Source organism: Chenopodium quinoa, unplaced genomic scaffold (assembly GCF_001683475.1).
Source record: "Chenopodium quinoa cultivar QQ74 unplaced genomic scaffold, ASM168347v1, whole genome shotgun sequence".
Lineage (NCBI taxonomy): Eukaryota > Viridiplantae > Streptophyta > Magnoliopsida > Caryophyllales > Amaranthaceae > Chenopodium > Chenopodium quinoa.
The window spans coordinates 9,509,751-9,532,926 of NW_018745024.1; the positions used below are offsets into that span (position 1 = coordinate 9,509,751).

At 33.1% G+C, this 23,176-nt stretch overlaps 1 long non-coding RNA gene across 1 annotated transcript; it reads left to right on the forward strand.

Moving 5' to 3' along the window:
* The first annotated feature begins 18,026 nt into the window (after positions 1–18,026).
* On the forward strand, positions 18,027–20,023 carry LOC110708562. Its single transcript, XR_002508768.1, has 2 exons — positions 18,027–18,164; positions 19,530–20,023. It is a non-coding gene; the product is annotated as an uncharacterized LOC110708562 (long non-coding RNA).
* The last annotated feature ends 3,153 nt before the right edge of the window (positions 20,024–23,176 follow it).

Consider the following 23,176-nt stretch of genomic DNA (forward strand, 5'->3'; position numbering starts at 1 on the left):
CGCTACTCCCTTGGCTTCGCATACTCGCTCGGCCAGCGCCTCATACCCCCTCGGCATGAGAATCAAGCCCGGGGTAAAGGCATACTACCCCCTCGGCACCCTGCATTCCGAGGGCTCGGCATGATGCTGATAACCCTCGGATCTCCTCACCTCAGCCTATCCTTTCTAAAAAAAAAAACTCAGAAAACGGAAGGTCGAGAGCTAGGGGTATCACTTCTCCTCGCGGCCAACCCCCGCGGCACCCGCCAATCGACCCCCTCGGCCAGAGCTGATGCCCCCTCGGCTCGCGTACCCTCCCCTCAACATCCCTCAGCCTCATAGCTTGCACTCCTCTCTCAATTAAACATCCCAAATTCCAAGTTAAACCCGAAAAACACCTCGCCTAATACCCCTTCAGCACGTCGCTGACCCTTTCGGATGGTGCGCCGCCGACCCTTTCGGCTTATTGCACAGCACCCCTTCGGCCCTCGCCTACCCCCTCGGCCAGACTCGGCTTCACTCTCTCCCGCATCTCCTTCGCTCTCTCCAGGGTTCTCTCTTCGACACCCTCTCGGACTCAAGTCCGAAATTCAAGCCCAAACAAGTCCCTTGGCCTGCTGACACCCCCTCGGCAGTCGGCCCTTCTCTAACACCCCCCTCACTCGCAAACTCAGAAAAATCACCAACAAAAAAAAACCGAGTCACACTCTCTCGGAAAGGTCGAAGGTCCCGCGCATTACATCCCTCGGCTGGTGCGGGACGGGCCCTCAGCCGCCCAGCCACCCCCTCGGCTATCAGCTTACTCCTAGGGTAATCTCCCCCTTTTTCGGCATAAAAAAAAATGAATGAAAAAATAATAAATTTTGCTAAACCAGTCAAGTAATCCGCATACTCTTACCCAAGATCAAACCCCAAAAATCCAAAAATCGTTCTTAATCTTGGTTGAGCATAGCCTCTCTACCCCAGGGTTAATTCAATTCAAAATTCAAATATGTCTACCCCTAGGTGAAATAAAAATTTCAGAAATTGAAAGTACATAAACACCTAAACATGCTCTCGGATCTACTAATTCAAATCAAAAGTGAAGAATTTTCACATACCTCTTGAAGATCTTGATGAACTTGGTGATGTGAACTCAAATGATGTGACTTGAACACTCAAACTCTCAAGAACTTGGGAGAAAATTGGGAGAATTTTTTGAGAATTTCTCTAAGGCAAATGAGAAGAGTGAGAAGCAAATGCAAGTACAGTGGGAGTTCATATGATTCAAGCCAAGGAGATGGAAACTCCTCAAAACCCTGGTTCAAATGGGCCTAAGTGATGCTTGAGCCCAGAAACTCACCATTGAAGGATTAAGCTTAATTACCAGCTTAATTGGCAGGGAATCATCATCATTATCTCCAGAAATCCCTAGCTTAGCTAAAATTGGAGCAAAAATATGCCTTCAGCAAATAGATGAGGCTCGGCCGGAAGAAAATATTCTGAAAATGGAAATTTCATCAGTTATCCTTAAACCATCATCAGGCTTAACTCTTAAACTGCTCAATCATCTGAATTAAAGTACCTTCTATGCATTGCTTGGGGCTGGTTTTCACCCTTGCAAGTCGCTTGGGGCTCTTTTTAGCCCTCGGATCCACCTGGGGCTCATTTTAGCCCTCAGGTACGCCTCGGGATTTACTTCAACATATATGACAACTTCTTTCTTTCTATTCCGCGTGATATCCGAACTCCATGCGATCTCGTTCCCACATCACGCGTGGGGCTAAATGTTTGGGCCTAGTCCATTGTCCTAAGCCCAGTGACCTGGAATTACGAAAATACCCCTCCATGATCCAGCCCATCATTAGTCAGAGCAAAGTACGAATTTACCCCTAATCTGTCCAATTAAGTACAACTTTTTCCACCTGAAAGTATATCTATAAATAGCTCTTCAATCATTGATGATGGTAACTTTTTCCTAATTCTCTAATCTTCTCTCTCTACTTTATCTCTCTAAAGTACTCTTCTCTCTCTACTTTCTCTCACTAGAAGGTACATTCGCTGACTTAAGCATCGGAGGGGCTTTCCCGGGTCACACCCCCGAGGTAGTTAACCTTCTTTCTTTTGCAGGCCTAGCTCTCGGACAGCAAGGCGTAGCTGAGGGAAATTCGGACATATATTGGACATAGTTCTAGGACATCTTGATTACCTTGACTACCCTAAAACTCCCAGGAGCATTCTGTTTCCAGAAACAGTCAGCATAATGCTATTTACTTTAGCGATGATTGTAAGGAGTATTGGCTTGACATGATAATGAGTGATTATTATGACCTAGATACAATACCCATGGAAAGGATATGGGTGTGTTTGACCTGACATCTAGAAAAGTCAAGCGGTTTAATTTTACCATGACAACAATGCAATGTCTAAGATTTTTACTAAGGTGGAGACGCGAGACAAGGTCTAAACGAAAATGGGGATCAGACGTAGGCAATTCACAAACAAATTGAAAATAATGTACTACCTTCGTTCATATTATATACAACAATGTAGGTAATATGTTATGTTACCCAAATAATATACCCTTTATATGTTATTTATTAAGTCGTATCATGCACCAAGGTTGCCTATCGAGAGAAGTGCTCATGCTAACTAGGATTTCAGAGTTTTTTCTTTGCTCTTTTTTTATAATGTTATTGTAACTGGTATACAAAAGTTTTTGTTAAATATTTGGTCCCTGCAAATTAGGAGGGTCATGTGCATTAGCCTACTATGCACTTTCAATTAATAGAGATTAAGATAATACTTTTTCCATTTATTTTAGGAAATTTTGACAATTACCACCTTCTATTATGTCCATTTTAGCAATTACCACCTTTTTCTTTTTTTTTTTTTTTTTTTTTTTTTTTTTTTTTTTTTTTTTTTTGAAAATTACCACCTTCTATTTTCAAAAACACCCTTCTTGCTTCCCAACTACCACATGACGTCATTTCGGACCCATTTTTTACCTTACCTCCCTATTTCCCTCCCATTTCTCATTCCCATTTGGATTTTCATCTCCCCTTTCACTTTTTTTCCCCCAAACCACCAATAATTGTTCGTCAATTTTGTTTGGAGGAGTGAATTGAAGTGTTTCTGATTTTTTTTAGGGGAAAAAGTGAAAGGGGGATGAGAATCGAGTTAGGAATGAGAAATGTGAGGGAAATAGGGAGGGAAAGGAAAGAATGAACCTAAAACGACGTCATGTGGTAGTTGGGAGGTAAGAAGGTGGTAACTTTTGATATTTTTGAAAATAGAAGGTGGTAATTTTCAAAAAAAAAAAAAAAAGAAGGTGATAATTGCTAAAAATGGACATAACAGAAGGTGACAATTGTCAAAATTTCCTTTGCTTTATAAGTTGCATCACTTTCTTTTTAACTAATACTTCCTCCGTTTTAGTAATATTAAAATAATTAGACTTTTATACTATTATCACTCTTGTTTAACCACATAATATAGTTCATATATTAATTAAAATATAATTAATCATGTATTTGGTTATAAACCACTTTCTCAATATCAACTTTGTATAATTTGGGTATCGTTAGGAACCAAACTAGTTTAAAAGATAAACTTAAGAAAGAAAGATAAACTTAAGAAAGATTCATGTATATCATGCAGTTACAAAGCCCAAATTTCAAAGATACTCAATGCTTCATGAAGTTTAAAATTGCTATATCAATCCCTTTATTAGTAGGACTAGTATTGTGCCCCGTGCGATACCCGGTTTGTTTATTAAATTTTGAGATAAATTTTAATCTATATATCAAATTTCAAAATATATCTGATCTCTAAAAAATTGATGTGCTTTTGTGACGATTTAAACTATGTAGTAGTAGGCATGTAAATGACTAATAATAATATTGGTATTTTTTTAAAAGTTATAATCTAATATTTTTTTGCATAAAATTATAATTAAATTTATACATATGAAATATTGATATTTTATCGAATATAAAACTAATATTGGTATTTTATCGAAAATAAAACTCTCAAGTAACAATTTTAAGCTAAAATTCTATCCAAATTTGATTAAAAACAGAATTTTAAACTAATATTTTATCCTGTGAAGTCTATCTAAATATATCCAACGTGGCACGACACTTGGTGAAAATTTGGAACGCCAAGTGTCGCTGCCTCGTGACCCGACTAAAAGTTTAGCTTTATATATTAGTTATATGATATGATAGGATTTGGGAAAATATATAATTTGGAGAATCTATTTTAGGAAATATTTTAATGGTTGTATTAGATTGTTGCCTTAGACTCCAAGTCTTTGTTTTGATAGCTTTATATATAGGAAATGAGAAATTGAGAATTAACACTTAAACACAATTCTATTCTAGCACCCTTCAACAACTAACGTTCTTTGTATACTAAGAATTATGGAAGATGAAGGTGATTCTAACCTCGATTTTCGTCTCTCGCTTGCTCTTTCCAACCTTGATATGTCAAAGTCTAATCAACAATCCAAAGTTATTTTCAGAATCAAACGCCAAAAGCTAATCATACCCCCGTACCCTTGGGCAACAGAACGGCGAGCCACGGTCCATACCTCACGACAACTGTTAGATGAAGGATTTATTAAAATCTCCGGCCAAGTAAGATGTAAAAGATGTAGGATGATCGACATTGTGAACTAATATGACCTTAAACAAAAGTTCCAAGAGATTGTCAAGTTTGTTGTACAAGGGCAAGGCAAATGGCGTGACCTTAATCGCGCACCCAAGCAATGGACCGACCCTATTCTTCCAACGTGTAGTTTTTGTACGAGTGAAAACAGTTGCGCGCCTGTATTAGGTGACAAGAAGAGACACATGAATTGGTTGTTTATGTTTTTGGGACAAAGTATAGGGTGTTGCACTTTGGATCAACTTACCTATTTTTGCAAGCATACCAAGTCTAATGTTCATCGTTTCGGGTCCAGAGATCAGATGCTTCTTTATACATATTTAGCTTTGTGCAAGCAACTTGATCCGAAAGGTCCGTTTCATCATCAAAAAGTTTGTTAAGGGAGATATGTTGCAATTTCTTTTTCAACTCGTTCTTGTTTTAGGTTTAAATGTTAATACCGTACTCAGTTTCATAATGTAATTATATTTGTATTAATCATTTGATCTATTAAGCCTTTCGAATCTTTTTAATGCGTTACTCTTTGATAATCTAATTAAATTGTACAATTAGTGGTTAGACCCAAATCTTTCAATTAATTAAGCTTCTAAGACCAACGATATGTCGGTGACCAAGGTGTTAACTACTAACTGTGAATGTGGGTTATTGATTCAAAAAAGAGTTCAAACATCTAGTCTAGAAGCATAATTTTCATAAAAGCTAGATAAAACATTCAAAAGTCGATACGATTCTCGAGCCATGTAGGCGACAAATCATATAACTAATATATAAAGCTAAAATTTTAGTCAGGTCATGAAATAGCGACACTTGACATTTTAATTTTTCGCCAAGTGTCGCGCCACCTTGGATAAATTTAAATAGACTTCATATGATAAAAAAACCGTCAAGTGAATTAGGTAAGAATTCTATAGGATAGAATTTTAGAATAAGATTATTAGTTTAGAGTTATATTTTTGATAAAATATCAAATAATAAATTTATAATTAGGCCACAAGACAACATCATTTAACATTTTAATTTTTCACCACGTATCCACGTTGGATAAATATAGATTGACTTTGTAGCAAAAAGAGTTAATTTAGAATTCTATTTTCAATCAAATTGAATTATAATACGTACTGTAATTTTATCTTAAAAGTCCATAAACTACCCGGGCATCGTCGGGGCACAAGACTAGTCTAATATCAATTAACCTATACTAAAAGCGAATCTAAAATGACATTTGTCACAATGTCATTAAAAATTTTCCCGCCCAATTTTACTTTCTATTTTTATGCAGATTATATATTGAAGGAAATCATTTTATAATAATTTAAAATATCTTTCTTCCAATTAAAATTCTTAACAATAATAATTCTCTATATAAACCTAACTAATATATTTTTACATATACGTAGTATTTTATATTAGGTATTATTTTTATAAAAAAAAAAAATGAGGTGAGTATTATTAAACAATATTGCTATATATTATTTTAGTTTTCGATAATACTATTAACTTTTTTTCATCCAATTTTTTACTTTTGCAATAATGTTTAATTCAATCAAAAATAAAATCATTTTGTTAAGACATATATACACACTTTATTTTTTACTCTTAAAAGTTGTATTAATAATAACGCAGAACGTGCAGGTACTATATAACCTTAGATTTTTTCAAATAAATAAAGCCTCTTTTTTCTAAGTGTCACTAGCTAATCTAAGACATTGATATAGTTAGGTATAAAAGTTAAAGTTATATTATTTTTGAATTAATATTATGAGTATAATTTATTTTATAAAAATATACAATAACCTTTTTAAAAAAGTTAATAACAACCGTGCATTGCACGGGACTTAAACTAATATATAAATAAAGTAAGCATTTTTGTAGAGCATTCGTCGAGCCACATAAGCAAAGGTATTATTTCGACCAATGAAAAATTAGATTTTTATTTTATTTTAGAATTAAAAAATTCATTCGCCAACTAAGAAAAATTAACGAATGGGGTTTAAGAATAATGTGATTAGATATTATAACGAATTATATATTATAAACCAAAAAATTGAATTATCTTATTTATCTTATTTTTTCTTTTTGGGAAAGAAATTTATCCTATAAATTAACACAAATTTTTGTATGTGGCTGGCCACACGGTGTGGCTTGCCACAATTTTTATTTTATTTTTTTAAAATACCACAACTCTTCCCTCTCCTTTTTTTCTTAGCTTCTTCTCCAAGCCCAATCACACATCACCAACAACCATATCTCTACTCCACCCATTTTCTCTCTCCTCTTTTCTTAGTTTCTTCTTCAAGCAAAACCACACATCACCAACAACCATATCTATACTCGACCAATTTCTCTCTCCTCTTTGCTAAATTGCTACAATTGAAGCCCGAAATTGTAGAAATTAGGTGTTAAATTGTTGTGAAAAATTGTGATTAATTATCCTTCAAATCATCAACAACATTTGAAGTAGTGAAATCGATGGAACCAAAGAAATTTGAGCTCGTTTTCTTCGTGAAATCTTAGATCGAACATTCTACGTCAAAAATTGTAGGGTGTTACTAGTTTAGTCGGGGGTTACTTGTAGGGTGTTACTAGTTTGGTCATGGGTTACATGTAGGGTGTTAATGGTTTGGTCAGGGGTTTCTTGTAGGGTGTACTGGTTTTGGTCAGGGTTAGGTTACTTGTAGGGTGTTACTGGTTTTGGTCAGGGGCTAGGTTATTTGTAGGGTATTACTAGTTTGGTCAGAGGTTACTTGTAGGGTGTTACTGGTTTTGGTCAAGGGTTACTTGTAGGGTGTTACTGGTTTTGGTCAAGGGTTACTTGTAGGGTGTTACTGGTTTTGTATGGGGCCTACAAGCAACCCTTGAATAAGTAACAAGTAACCATTGAATAAGTAATTCATACAAGTAACCTTTGAAGTAACTCATACAAGTAACCCTTGAAGTAACTCATACAAGTAACCCTTGAATAAGTAACTCATACAAGTAACCCTTGAATTAACCCATACAAGTAACACCTGGAAAAAAAAAGTAACTCTTGAAAAAAAAATACAAGTAATCCCTAAAAATACAAGTAACCCTTGAATAAGTAATCGATACAAATAACTCCTGGAAAAAAAAACAAGTAACTCCTGAAAAAAAAATATATAAGTAACCCCTGAAAAAAAATACAAGTAACTCCTGAAAAAAAAAATACAAGTAACCCTGACAAAATTAGTAACCCCGTTATACGCGTGAATAGTAACCCCGTTATGTGCGTGTCAGAATCCGTTATTTTCACTTATTTGGCAGCAGGCCACACGGTGTGGCCTGCTGCACCAAAAAAGCTTTGATAAATTAATAGGGAGTATTAAAAAAAATTAAGTGCACAATTTTTACAAATAAATCATATTCATACGTCAAGTTAAGAGATAAGAAGAGATCTTATGTTATTAGTTTGATGTAGTATCAATATTAATTTTACAATTATATTAATTATTGTATGTGAACATAATTCTTATTCTGTTATTCGACGTGGTCATTTAATTAACGCCAAAATCTTAGTTTTGTATTCATTTTTCAATCAATGTGCTAGTTTTAGCTTCCAATAGCTGGGTAATTCTTAGCTTAATTTTTAAATCCATGTTAAATTTATATTCGTAATCATTACTTATACATTTGGGGTACTTAACGAATATATGTTTATGTTTTGTTTACTAAATTTTGTTTTGACATGCAGATCTAATTAAATCAAGGAATTAAATTCAAGCAATATTGATTGGAAAATCAAAGTACGAGTTTCTCACCCGTTTGACATATTAAACTTTTGCAAACAAGATAACTGACAGGGTAATTAAAGTCGTATCCCCAAATAAAAAATAATTACCTAAGTCCTCTAACTAAAGCAGATAGGGAAGTAGGGTCGAACTTCACAGGGAAACAAGTCTTTTTATTCCTAATTAACTAATATAATCAAGATTATGAAGTAATCAATATTTATATTAGAATAATGAACTAAATTACGAAGATTGAGAATAGGGAGAGAACAATATATATAAAAGGATCTAGGGCATAGGTTCACCAATAAATAATACTCCAGGGTAAAACATGATAATCAATCATTGACATTGCATAAATAACATGATTACCAGGCTGTCACAATTTATTAATCAACATAGATCTAACAGGCTCTCGCAATTTACTAGATCTAAGTTCCTATTGAAAATAGCCTTTAATATCAAATTAACATCTGCTCGATTCATCAATTCAATATTGCTATACTTTTACAAGCCGCAATTGTAAAGCGTTAAAACAATTCAATAAGAAATTATCATGCAATATCAAGAACCAATAATAGTCAATCGTCAATGCATCAATTAACAAGATTGTAAAGGGCTTTCGCTACGTATTACAATCACAGAATTAATCTACCGGTATTAAATCTCATCTCTCGAATCTCGACTTAACCATTTATAAATTAATCTGCCTATTGAAACTAGACCTAAACATCAATTCTCATCTGTCAAATCTCGAATTAATATTGTCAAACTCATGCATAAAAGATCAGGCCTAATCTAGTCACTGCACAGAGCATTAAATCAATCAATAGGAAATTAACTTAGCATTGACAATCAACAACAATAAATTACCCCTTCATATTATTTATGGATCCCCATAAACCCTAGAAATAGAACTACTCACACATAGTAAAAACTAAACTAATCAAAGCAATAAAACAAGTCATGATGGAAGGAATAAAATAAACAACTAAGATTAAGAGAAGAGAAATCGTTACCAAACAAATCTGGAATTAAGAGTAGATTAAGAACAAAAGTTTAAGAGAGAGAGAACCTAAGAAAACAATTAAGAGAGTAAAGAAAGAGTAAAAAGAAGAAGAGAGGACCGTTAAAATCGTATTACGGAGGAGTACTTATACTCTGTACAAATCCTAAACTAAAACAAACTAAAACGACGCTAATCGTCCCCTAATAAATACACGCGCCCGATCGGGCGCGCCTTTTTACTTCTAATACTAATCTCGCGCCCGGCCGGGCGCGTCACCGGGCGCCAACCTTAGCTTCTCCTGCCCGGCCGGGCACGCCTCCGGGCGCCAGCCTCTTTGGCCGGGCGACTCACTTGGGCCACTATTTGGACTATGATTGGGCTCCATTCCTTCGGGTCAATCTAGGTTTCCTCTTCCGGTCTTGAATACTCGGCCCAAATGCCCCGGTATCACCTATACCAAGCCCTTAATCACCGGTTCGATGGCTGGCTCTAACCGGCCTCGGGCTATAGAATCTGGTCGTGCTTCTCCAACGTTCGTGATTGCTCCAAAATATCTCGGGAAAATACTCCAAAAGCATAAATCCCTGCAAAAGTCAACCAAATCTACGAAAACACTAGAAAACACCAATTAGTAATAAAAGTGGCTCTAAAGAGCCAAAAACACTACTAATTACGACCAAGGGACGGGGGTAAAATACTATATAAAATAGACACATCAATAACTTAATAAGTTTGAAGTTTGGATATCATCCTATTCGACGAGGAGGTATTTTTATAAATTGTTTATATTTATTAAATTTTTTATAAGCCGCCTTAGTTTTTTTTTAAAAAAATTAATTTTATGAACAAAAACAAACTTATTGAATTAACGAAATTTCTTATTTTAATTACAGAGTGATTACATTCATGCCTTAATTAAATAAAATTTGCTCAACACTTTCGTCTAATAATATCTATTAGGTGAACCGAGTCCAAATTAACTTTGGAAAAATCTTTTTGTTGAATGTAGGAAACAGAAAAACCAACTTGATGATTTCACAAAACCTTTTCCTATTGTAGTTACATCAACAATGGTGAAAGAGTTTAATGGTAATTTGACTTTATTATTATTATTTATTATTTACTTATTTATATTTATTTATCTATATTTCTATTTAATCTAAGCACTTTGTCACCATCCCAAGATTGGCGGACTTTTAGTGCATCCTTTACGAGAAATCATTCGAAAGACAAATATCAAGGTTAGAGATTTACGAGTAGTTTTTGGTGTAAATGTTTTGTCATGTTTACTTAACTATTAAAATTATATTATTTTAAAATGACCAATAGGTTTCATTTGGAGCTTGGTGATCATAGTGGTTCGACTATATTTATTATATTTGTTGAAGAAGCTAAGAAGTTAATTGGTCAAGATGCAAGTACGGTTTTAAAACTTATATTTATGAAAAGGTTGTCCTTCTAAATTACTTTAAAAAATTAATTTTTTTTTAAAAAAACAATTATATACTATAATGCATGATTATTTAATATATTAAATCACAAGTCATTTTTATTTGTCTAACTAATTACATTTGGGTACATTCACTCAGTTTTTCTCCAGCCTACTCCAAAGTCATAGTTGTCATATTGTTTTTGTCAAATTACTCATAACTTTGTCTTCTAATGTAAACCCAACTTTAATCAAATTATCATATGTATTTGAATCATTAGATCAATTACCAAAAAAAAAAAAAAATCTCTTTCAAAACTTAATAATCTAATAAAAAAAGATAATTATTATTTGTTTATTATCAAATATCACTCATAATTCTATCTTCTAATTCTAACTAACTTTAACTAAATTATCCTACATATTGAATCATTAAATTATTTCCCAATAAAATTATCATACATAGTATTAAATCCTTACGTATATATCATTTGTCGGTTATTAGAATAAAAAATTGGAATTTATCACAAGGTTAGAGCATGTTTTTGGATTTTTTTTCAAAATAAAGTAAATTTAAATCATCAATAAAAAGTAATAAAAATTGTTGAAAATTATAATAGTAATTACAAAAAATTACATATACAAGACCGTGCATCATACCTAGTAAATATTATTGTGACATATAGGCTTCTATATCTACCACCCACATTGGTCAAAGATTCTATGACATAAAAAACACAAGTCAAATACAATTTCTAGCAAACATGAAGCAGCAACAAACTGACGTAATCGGTGATTATTGGAGTGGTTAAACACTAACACTTAACGAGGCATAACAAATTAACAAGAAAATATGGGTAATTTAAACAAACATGATGTATAATTAGGGATGCAATTAACAACAAAATCAACATGAACAGGCCGGGCAAAATTGTTCATTCTTGTTTTAGGTTTAAATTTTAATACTGTACTAGTAGTTTGAATTGATTGCATGTGATAGTACGTACGTACTTGTATTGAACTATTAAAGCCTTTCCATTCTTTTTAATGTGTTAGCTTAGACTTTAATCATTACATTATACTCCGTATTTTAAAAATACTGTATTTAGAAATTCAAGTAAACCTGTGTGTTAATTCGGATGATATACTACAAGAGGGGGGGTGAATTGTAGTATGTTCCTAGTGTCTACTTTTCACGGAATATAAAACTGATTGCTGTTAGGAACTTAGACAATGCAAAGCGGATTTTACGAGGAAACCATCCAGGACCCAACTGGAAGTAAAACCTCGACCCTACCTTAGGGATTTCAAACACAAACCACTTCACTATAATAGGGCAAACACCAAGTTACAACCTATTAGACACGAACCTTTATTTCACAAGTTCCTCACTAGACTTGCTACTTGATAGGACCCTATCCTACCCAATCTAAGCACCACACTTAGATTCACTCGTACCACCAAAGTACTACACGTACTGCCAAAGTACTAAATACTTGTACCACCTAAGTACAAAACTACTCGAACTACCAAAGTACTACCCACTCGGCCTCACACTAGAAGCTCAAACGACCTCACCTAGAAGCTCACACATTGCACTCTTACAATATAATTATAACAAGAATCCTCACGAACTCTCACACCCCAATACATAAAACACTCAAAAACCCTTTTTCCCAATTACAAGATCTCAAAGATTAACTCTAAATACATACCAATGAATAAAGAGATAAAACTAATATGCTGGACACTCGAGATCTGTCTGGAACTTACTGGACGAACTGTAACTGGAACCTGACTGGAACTTCGACCTGGAGGTTTGACTTAGCTTCGTGGTGAAGGATGAAACCATTAAGCACGACCACTAAGCTTCATCAACCTCGACTTTGAATGAATACATATGAGCATATTTATAGTACACCCAAATTATTCTTTTCGTAAAAGATAAGTTTTATTAAAAGATAGAAATAAAAGATATTTTTCAAAAATAAGTTTTCCAAAAATATATCTTTTGTTAAGAATATATTCTATCAATAATAATAAGATATATTTACCATAAAATCAGATTTTATCTAAATCTTATATTTTTCAAATATCCTAATATATCTTTTAACAAAAGATATACTTACCATATCTTTTTACAAAAGATATACTTGCCATATCTTTTTACAAAAGATATATTTACCATATCTTTTATACTTTCCATAAAATTAGATTTTATTTAAAACTTATTTTACTGAAAATATTTTCCAAAAACAACTTATCTTTTTCCAAAAGGGATTTATTAGAAAATAAATATTCTTATTCTGTAAAACCAAATCCCTAAAAGATATGCACGTATTAGGTAAATATTTATATCATTAAATTCGACCTGCGACCTTTAACGACGTGCAGACCTAAGTTCCGATTAGGTTTTGGAACTCTGACAGTCTCTGAGTTCCTAACAAGTCAGTAACTCTAATTTCATTGACTATCATGAGTTCACCTTGGTTCTTTAGACTTGTTCCAGACTGACTTTTATGTCCAACATACTTACATGAATCCTAGAGCGATATACTTCGATTTCTTCGTTTTCATGTTGTTTCTTTGAAACTCTTGTTCTGGAATCTTGTAGTATTGATGTATTCTAGTTCTCGGGGCAACGTTAAGTTCCTGTTAGGGAACGTTCCTGTTAGGGAACTTAGATAGTTATTGTTAGAGAACTAAGTTCCTGTTAGGGAACTCTTCATGTACCTGTTAGGGGAAATGGAACTCTTCATGTACCTGTTAGGGAACATGCTCCGACTTTCGTGGGAAAGCCTGCCGAAAGTTCCTTCTGGATCTTGTTAGAGAATACCTTCAGGTTCCTTTGTGGTTTGGTTCTTGTGGGAGAACCTGCTTTAGGTTCATTCATTCCCTCTTGTTCCTCTTAAAGTCTTCTATGTTCCAACCCATTGACCTCACCTAAGTCAGTTTCTATCTTCACATGAGCACTTAAGAGAAACATTAGATTAAAGTTTGTTTGTCATAAACAAACATCAAGTGAGAGAACTAATTAAACTTAAAGCTTATGTAAATACTCCTACACATATACGACTAACGTATGTATAGAGTACTTACCTCATGAAGCTAACATATGCAAACACCTATTTACATAGTTACCTTCATAGTTCCTTAGCCATCATCATGCTTATCAACCATAACACTCATCATTGTTTTTGTTCTTCTATTGCTTATCATATATTGCTTAAGTTCCTTATATACATACTTGTCATTGCTCAGGTTCCTTGTATCCTGTTCCAAGTATAACTTGTTCTTTCTATGCACAACTTAACAAACACATTAGATAGATAATCATCATTAGTTTACAATCATCAAAACCTAATTACTCAACACTGTGGATATGTCAAAGATTTAACAAGATATATATACATATCTTGTTAAATTCAAGTAAACCGTTTGCTGCAATTTGGGAGCGGATCATACACAAATATAGTGCGGACATCGTAAGCTCTATGGCTACTCCTATGTGGGCAGCATGGAGATGTAGAAATCTGCTAATTCATGACAATGAGAGACCCCATTTTGTCATGTTAGCTGCTGGATTTTGTAAGCTAGTCCAAGACTATAATGTATACTCCAACAAAGTGATACAACGTGTTGCTGCTACTCCTACTACTACAAGCTTTAGTTCGTGGCACCCCCCTCCACCAGGTTATGTGAAGTTTAACTCTGATGCTCATGTTCCCATATCTGGTGTGGCGGGACTTGGCGTAGTAGGACGTGATGAGAAGGGCAGCCTATTTTGTGCAGCAACGAAGAAGGCTTTATAGTACTCAACCAGAGTATATTGAAGCTATGGCCGTGTTATACGCCTTGACACTTGCTAGAAGGCTGGGATATAAGAATGTGGGGGGAATGTGATTCTTTGAATTTTGTCAAGAAGGTAAATGATGGTGACGAAGGTCTCTCTCCCTTGTTTGTGATCTATGATGATATTAAGTCCGATAGAGCTTGGTTTGATAATTGTATTTTTCAGGTGTTAGACTTGATTCCTTTCCCCGGCCTAGAGTATTCTAGCTTTGGTGGATTTGGATAATGCTTAATTTTGCTCTATCGGTTTTCAAATATATATATACTAGTTTTGTGCCCGTGCGATGCCCGGGTTGTTTATTAAATTTAAAGATATATTTTAATCTATATGTCAAATTTTAAAACATATCATTGATACAAAATTAGTTAAGAATTGACGTGTTTTTGTGACGATTTAAACTTGTAGACATGTAATGACAAATAATAATAATATTGGTGAAATTTTTTTTTGATCTTGTCTGAAATGACTCGTGACCCGACCTGATTGACAGGTCTACACACAAATAAAATTATATTAGATTGTGAAGTATATTATTTTAATTGATTAGAATATATTATAAACCATGGATGTGGTACATTTTGAATTAATTCCTTCTCTCCAAAAAAATATTATGATACAAAAAAAAATTTATATGATAATTTATGATAGTTATAATCTAATTTTTTTTGAATAAAATTATAATTCAATTTGTACATATGAAATATTGGTACTTTATCAAAAATAAAACTCTAAATTAACAATTTTATCCTAAAATTCTATCCAAATTTGATTGAAAATAAAATTCTAAACTACCTCTTTTATCCTACAAATTGAATTCTATATAATTCTATCCTACGTGGCACGACACTTGGCGAAAAGTTGGAACGCCAAGTGTTGTTGTCTCGTCGCCTGGCTAAAAGTTTAGCTTTATATATATTACTAGTTTTGTGCCCGTGCGATGCCCGGGTTGTTTATTGAATTTAAAGATAAAATTTTTAATCTATACGTCAAATTTAAAATATACCATTGGTATAAATTTAGTTTATTGATGTGCTTTGTGACGATTTGCTATCTAGTAGGCATGTAATGATTAATACTTGTATTGGTGGAAATGTTCGATTTAGTACATAAAAAATAAACAAATAATAAATTAAATAAGATAAATGCTCAAAGCCTGTTGAGTTGACTCGAACCCAAAACTTTGGGTAAGGGTTGAACATTTCTTGACTCGTAACTTAAAGTGACTCAATCCGAGATGACTCATGACTCAACCCTAATTGACAGGTCTATCAGTGGTAATAAAATTCTATAAGTTGTGAAGTATAGTATTTTAACCGATTAGTATTATAAATAGATGTTTTACACTTTAAACTAATTCCTTCGCTCCAAAAAAAATATTATGACATAAAAAATTAAATTTACATGATAATTTTTAAGAATTATAATCTAATAATCTTTTTGAATAAAATTATAATTCAATTTGTATCTCATAAATATTGGTCTTTTATCGAAAATAAAATTCTAAACTTAAAATTTTATCCTAAAATTCTATTTTTTTTAATCTTATGAAGTCTATTTAAATTGCTCCAACGTGGCGCGACACTTGGCGAAAAGTTGGAACGCCATGTGTCGCAATGTCGTGACCTGCCTAAAAGTTTAGCTTTATATATTAGTTATATGATTATATATATATATATATAATTAAATACAACTAGTTAGTCTTAAATCTTTCAATTAATTAAGCCCAATGATATGTCGTTGACCAAGATGTCAACTACTAACTGTGATAAGATGATGACTCAAGAAAGAGTTCAAACATCTAGTATAGAAGCATACGTTAAAAATTGATACGATTCTCATCATCCGTGTTTGTGGCTCTTAACATAAAAAAAATAAAAAATAAAAAAAAAAGTTTGTAGGGACACCACATGTTTAGTCCATTAATGATCATTATTATTTCATAAAACAAAAGATTGTTAGCATTGATGTTTAAAAAAATTAATAGTACAAGTGCTAAAAAAAAAAAAAAAAAAAAAAAAAAAAAAAAAAAAAACCTAATCTTAAAAGTAAAAATTAACAATCTAAATTTATATTTCACTAGTTTAAAATAAACTTTTTAAAAAAGAAATATATATCATCTAAAAAATCTTCACAAAAATAAATATGTGTCTACCAAAAAAGAGATAATGTAATAAAGATTAAGTAAATAAATATGTGTCAAAAAAAAAAAGAGACAATGTAATAAAGATTATGTAAATAACTATGTGTCAACCAAAAAAGAGAGATAATGTGATAAAGATTATGTAAATAAATATATCTTTTTCCTCCTTTCTCTCTCCAAAACCCTAGGCTCCATTGTTGAATTTTGAAGGGGCTTCCATCGATTTTAATCGGTGGAAAGCCCCAATCCTTGTTTCTTTTTTTTTTGTAGGTTTATAATAATGCTTCCTCCTTTTGGGGGAACTTTTCTCCCTCGAAAGAAAGGGTTTCCGATCTCCTTCGAAAGACAAGGGTTTTTCGACCTCCTTCGAAAGACAAGGTTTATCTTATCTTTTCGAGGGAGAAATTTCTTAGTGTTGAATCCATGGTAGCAGATCTAATGGATTGTCGTGAAATTATTTCGTTGGTGAAAAAGTTATCAAGTTTTTGAATACGAACAGATGAATTAGAAGGAAAATATCCTCACGGCTACGAAGGATCGTTAGATTGTCTCTCCATTAAGGTTGTAATTTTCAGCGATATAAGCGAGAGATGCTCTGCTCACTAGTAGAAAAATGCTCATTTGCGTCACTCATAGAAACAAATGACGCAAATAAGATATTTTGACAACCTTATAAGTAATTTGCGTCGGGCATTTGTTATAAAGCGACGCAAATGTCAAACATATTTCAACTTATTTATATTTACGTCGCTTTTATAAGTAGGAGCGACGCATATAACAATGTTATTTGCGTCACTCGTTTATTGACAAGTGACGCAAATAACCTTTGTGAGTCAATTGTGTCATTTCTTTCTTTACTGAGTGACGCAAATGACCATTATGACTTATATTAATTCTCGCTGCCTTCTGCTGTTCGAACTTCAATACTCCAAACCCTAGAAAATTCAACCCCAAAATTCCCAGAAATTCAACATCAAAACCCCAAAAAATTGATCGGTAAAACCCCTGAATTCCCCATTGCTGCTTTGCTGCTGTTCAACCCCCTAAACGTCAGCGAATTAAGAGTAATACCTCGAGAAATTCGTCTTCATAACCTACTAATTTGACCACTAATCAAAAATCCCAGCAAATGTGAGGCAAAACCCCTTATATTCGAGCAAATCTGAGCAAAAATCCCCTACTTTCTTGCAAAAAATCTACCCAAAATCCCCACGAAAATCAATTGCGAAAAATCGAGCAAATTACCTTAATTAAATTTGAGCAAAATAACAATTGAAAGTTAGGGTTTGTACTCAATAATATGGAATTTTGGCTCTATTGTTGCTGAAGTTGCATATGCAAAATCGATTTCAAGCAAGGTAAGACCTCTTCATCTCTTTTCTTTTTTATCATGCACTTCAATCTACATAGATATTTGGATTCAATTGTAAATTAACTTAGTTTAATCTACCTATTTTGTTGTTGTTTTTTGCACGAATTCTAGTTTTACAAGCATGCTTATAAATAACAGCTTTTTGGGGTTCATATTCGAATTTAGGGTTCATATTCGAATTTAGGGTTCATCAAATATAGGATTTATACTCGATTCTAAGGAATTTTGGTTCTGTTTTGGTGAATTTATGTAGTTGATTTGGTGAATTTTGATTTTACTATTTTATTGATTTTTCTCCAATATGACTGTATTTACTTTTATGTTTTGCTGCTCATTTTACAGTTTTTTAAATCTGACTGTTTTTTTTTATTTTTTTTTAATTTTTATGTTTTGCTGCTCATTCTGGTTGATTTTTCCCCTGCTACTACTAAGAGAAGCTCTTTCCCATTTTTTTTTAGCTAAAAAATGTTCCATGATATACTTGGCCGTGAAAAGATAAACTATGACATAGTGTTTGTATTGAAATAATTTTACCAGGCCGTTTTGTTAAAAATAAACGACCACTCCTAGCCTTGCCTTACACCCCTCAAGAATATGAGCATCTGAGTTTGCTTTAACACACCCAAGGCACGGTTTCTTCCAGCTTGTAGCAGCATCATTTTGTCTCAGAACAGGGGGGGCAGCAGAACCTTTTTAGCATAGCCATTGTAATCATGAACTATCCTTGCAAACCCCGCAGCCAGCAGCACACTATTCGGATTCTCACCTTGAAACATGATTAAATTCCTCCCTCTCTAAGCAGCCCACATCAGTGCGGCCATAGAACAAACTACTTCTGCATCATATTTCTTACAAAGCCATAACCATAGCTCTGCGAAATTATCATTTGGCGCATCTTCCAGGTTGGTTTTGTACTCACTGTAATGCCAAATTTCCTTTGCAACAACACACTCAAATAGAGTGTGATAAATTGTTTCATTCACACCACATAATTGGCAAGTAGCGTCAGTTGTAATATGACGATACCTTAGTCGATCTTTCACTGCCATATTCCCCTTCACAGCACTCCAAAGAAAATGCCTTAATTTTGGTGGCTCTCTTGGTTTTTGTATTAAGAAAATCCTGATCGAATCGTATAAATGCCATTCTTGGTTTTTGTATTAAGAGGTTTTGCAAATAATTGGCATCAATCCTTTATTCCTCTTCTAGTATACTTAATTAGAGGAACAACTATTAGTATTTTCTTGGAAAGGTAATGTAGTTGTTTAAATAATTGTAGAATATTATTTTGTTGCTTTGATCCTTCATTCTCAACTCTGATTGTTTATTGATTAATTGTATTTGATATCAGGAACTGGTGACTTTATTTAAACTGTTTGCAAGAGAAAAAGGAAGTGGACTTCCATTATGGACTTGTTCGATCGTGTTAGGGAAAATGAAGATTTTGTCCCTAAATTGAATTACGCTGGCTTCAAATTCCATATTATTTATTGGATTATTTTGTTATAGTTCTTAGGCTTGAAATGAACGCATTTGATTTACCAACATTTGGTTTGGTTTGGTGCTTGTGTTATACTTATTAATTAATGATGAAGAGGTCAATATTGTTTTGTTGTAAACTTAGCGCATGTTGGACTCTTGTTTTGGATTATAGGCTTGAAATGAAATTTGGTTAATTGGTGTTGGGATGATGAGTATAATGTCTATGATATTGAGATGTAAATTATTAGACAGGTTATTAATATAATGCCGTCATTCCCAATTTTATGGGTAGGCCAAATTACAAAGGAGACTCTGCCGAAATTTACATTTGCATTATTCAATAATATTGCATTTTAATTTCAATTATATTAGCGTTAGCATATTACTTTATACCACTAGTGAGGAAAACAGGTACTACAAACATATACAAGGCAATTATTATAATTAAAAAAAAAAAATTCACCTCATTTGCGTCACTCATTAAACAAACAAGTGACGCAAATACAACAATTTTGTATTGTCTAGTCAGTCATTTGCGTCACTCCTATATAAACAAGTGACGCAAATAACAAACAAGAAGTTTATCAGAAGAGTCATTTGCGTCGCTCCTTTATAAAGGAGTGACGCAAATAACAAAAAAGAATTGTATCAGAAGAGTCATTTGCGTCGCTCTTTTATAAAGGAGTGACGCAAATAAGAGTCATTTGCGTCGCTCCTTTATAAAGGAGTGACACAAATAACAAAAAAGAAGTTTATCAGAAGAGTCATTTGCATCGCTCCTTTATAAAGGAGCGACGCAAATGACTCTTATTTGCGTCGCGCCTAGGAGCGACGCAGATGACTTTTAAATCATTTGCGTCGCGAGCAGTTGTATCGCTCATAGAAGCGACGCAAATACACTATAAATGAGCGACGCAAATGAGCCTTTTTCTACTAGTGGCTTTACAAGATCTATTTGACGATCGTACTTTTATGAAGGAAATTTTTATTTGATTCAATATTTTATATATTTTTTAACATCGAATCTCTATTGTAGATGTCTTATGACTTTTAATTAATGAAATATTTTTTGCTATTATTAAAAATGTAAATAAATGTGTAAACAAAAAAAAAGAAATAATATGATAAAGGCAAAATTGTTATAAACCATTTTTTTTCTAACTTTTTTTATAAAACCACTTCTTTTTTTTTTTTTTGTTTAAACCACCTTTTAAGTACCTAAGATTTTGATTGCACCACCAGTCCACCACTATTTCAATTATATAAAGAAGGAAATTTTGTGAAAAAACTACCTATTATAGTCCAGAATTTGCGAGAAACTACCTATTAAAAAAAATGTTGTAATTGACTGCCTAACTTTTGAAAATTGTTGTAATTTACTACCTTACGCCGGATTATGAAGTTTGACCAAAATTTTCTGGCGCAGACTTGGTCACGTGACACTTAGTAACCATCACGTGGGAAAATTGTGAGAAAATTTGGGAAAGAAAAGGGTCATTAAGTGTCACGTGACCAAGTCAATGCCGGAGAATTTTGGTCAAACTCCTTTATAATCTAGCGTAAGGTAGTAAATTACAACATTTTTCAAAAATTAAGTAGTCAATTACAACATTTTTTTAATAGGTAATTTCTCGCAAATTCTGAACTATAATAGGTAGTTTTTCAAAAAAAATCCTATAAAGAATAATTGCTTGCAAATGAACATATATCAAAGAGAAGTTGACATTATCATGTGTTCTAAAACATTGAAATTGAGAATAAGTTATTACAACGAATCAGCTATCCGATCATGTAATCCTGGATTATTTTTTTTTTCGTTTGAAGGCAACCCTTAAATTCAATATCATTAATGCCCTAGTTTAGAGAACGATAGTTAGATTATAGAGGTTATTCATTAAAATCAAACACATTAATTAGATATAAGATACGTAGTATATCTTTACATGCCTAAACAAGGATGCAGTTCTATCAATGAAATCAAGTTCGATTTCAGCAACTCGAGTTACTAATAATTTCTGCAATCAAACTTGACATTGAAGAAAAATGATAGATGTTAACCTGACTTGTGAATTTAAGATTTTATAAGGTGTTCTAACTACATCAGATTAGAAATGTCTTAGATAAATTATAAGCCATACTGAAAAATGATAGGTGTTAACCTGATTAAGGTAGCTTGTGAATTTCAGATTTTATAAGGTGTTCTAACTACATCAGATAATAAATGTTTAGATAAATTATAAGACATATTTAAATTAAAATTTGATCGCAAATTTAACTAATTAAAATTAACATACAAAATTAAAAGATTTTACTTTTATTAAGGTATTGATTTTTCTGCTCAAAATGTTGCAGATATTTCTTAAATATAAGATGCTACTTACGCACCTACATACAAGAAATTAGATTTCAACATATTGCATAAAACTATATAATAATTGTAATGAAATTACAGAATAATCATACCCTTCATTTTATTTTTGCTTAACGTGCAAATTAACAGGTACACATGCACGTGGTCGTTGTATACATTGGAGAACAAAACTAATCAATGAGTTGGAATTAAAAGAATTAGTGTATATCCATACTATATGTTATGCGAGATATTGGTTAAAAATAATGATGTTGTAACCATGAAAATAATAGAGAAATTAGGGCAAAGATACAATACTTAATGTAGATCTCATATAAGCTGTAAAGCGTTTTACAGCTGCCTAGAAGCGTATTTCTCCACTATCGATACGGGGCACTCAGTGACGAATGCTCCTCAAGGGTAACACAGCTACCTTCCAACTCCGCACCCCGATTGGAAGGTTAGAATTACTTCAAGAAATGCTTATATCTCTATGGGAATTGGCTATGTGTTTAGGGTTTTTCAATACTTTGTATTTTTCGTATGTAAAATAATGAATAGGCACAATGGGTATATCCATACTTTGGCCCGAATCATCAAGCCCGCCCTATCGGACATGTGGGGTAAGAAGTCCACGCCAAACATAGATCTTTTTGAATCTGATACCATATAGAGAAAAATGATTTTGATTGATTATTGAAGATGCCTAGCGTGAATAGGAATAGTGGGTTAAAGAGCGGTATCTATAGGTAAATTCTCTCTAAGCACAGAGGGATGTATAAGAGTATTGGAGCATTGGAAAATAGGTAGGTGTATGTATTTATAGGTGATGTATGGACATCGAAGAAGTGTGGAATTTTCTACACACAAGCTCTTCAAATTCCACATAAATCTAGAATTCTAGAATTGTCATGACAATCACCAAATTCTAGGTTCTCCCACATTCTCCGTCGATTTCTCAATATAGTAGAATGTTCTAGAAACCTTGACATATAATGAGGTTAATTTGGGCCACACTAACCCAACAAACTGACCAATAATTTGTAGGATACATAAATTATCTTCTTCTCTTTTACAAATTCTCCTTTCCTTTTTAAATTGATTAATATTCTTTTTTTTTATCAACAGAAAACAAAAAAACCTTGATTTCTCAGCAATGGTGAATT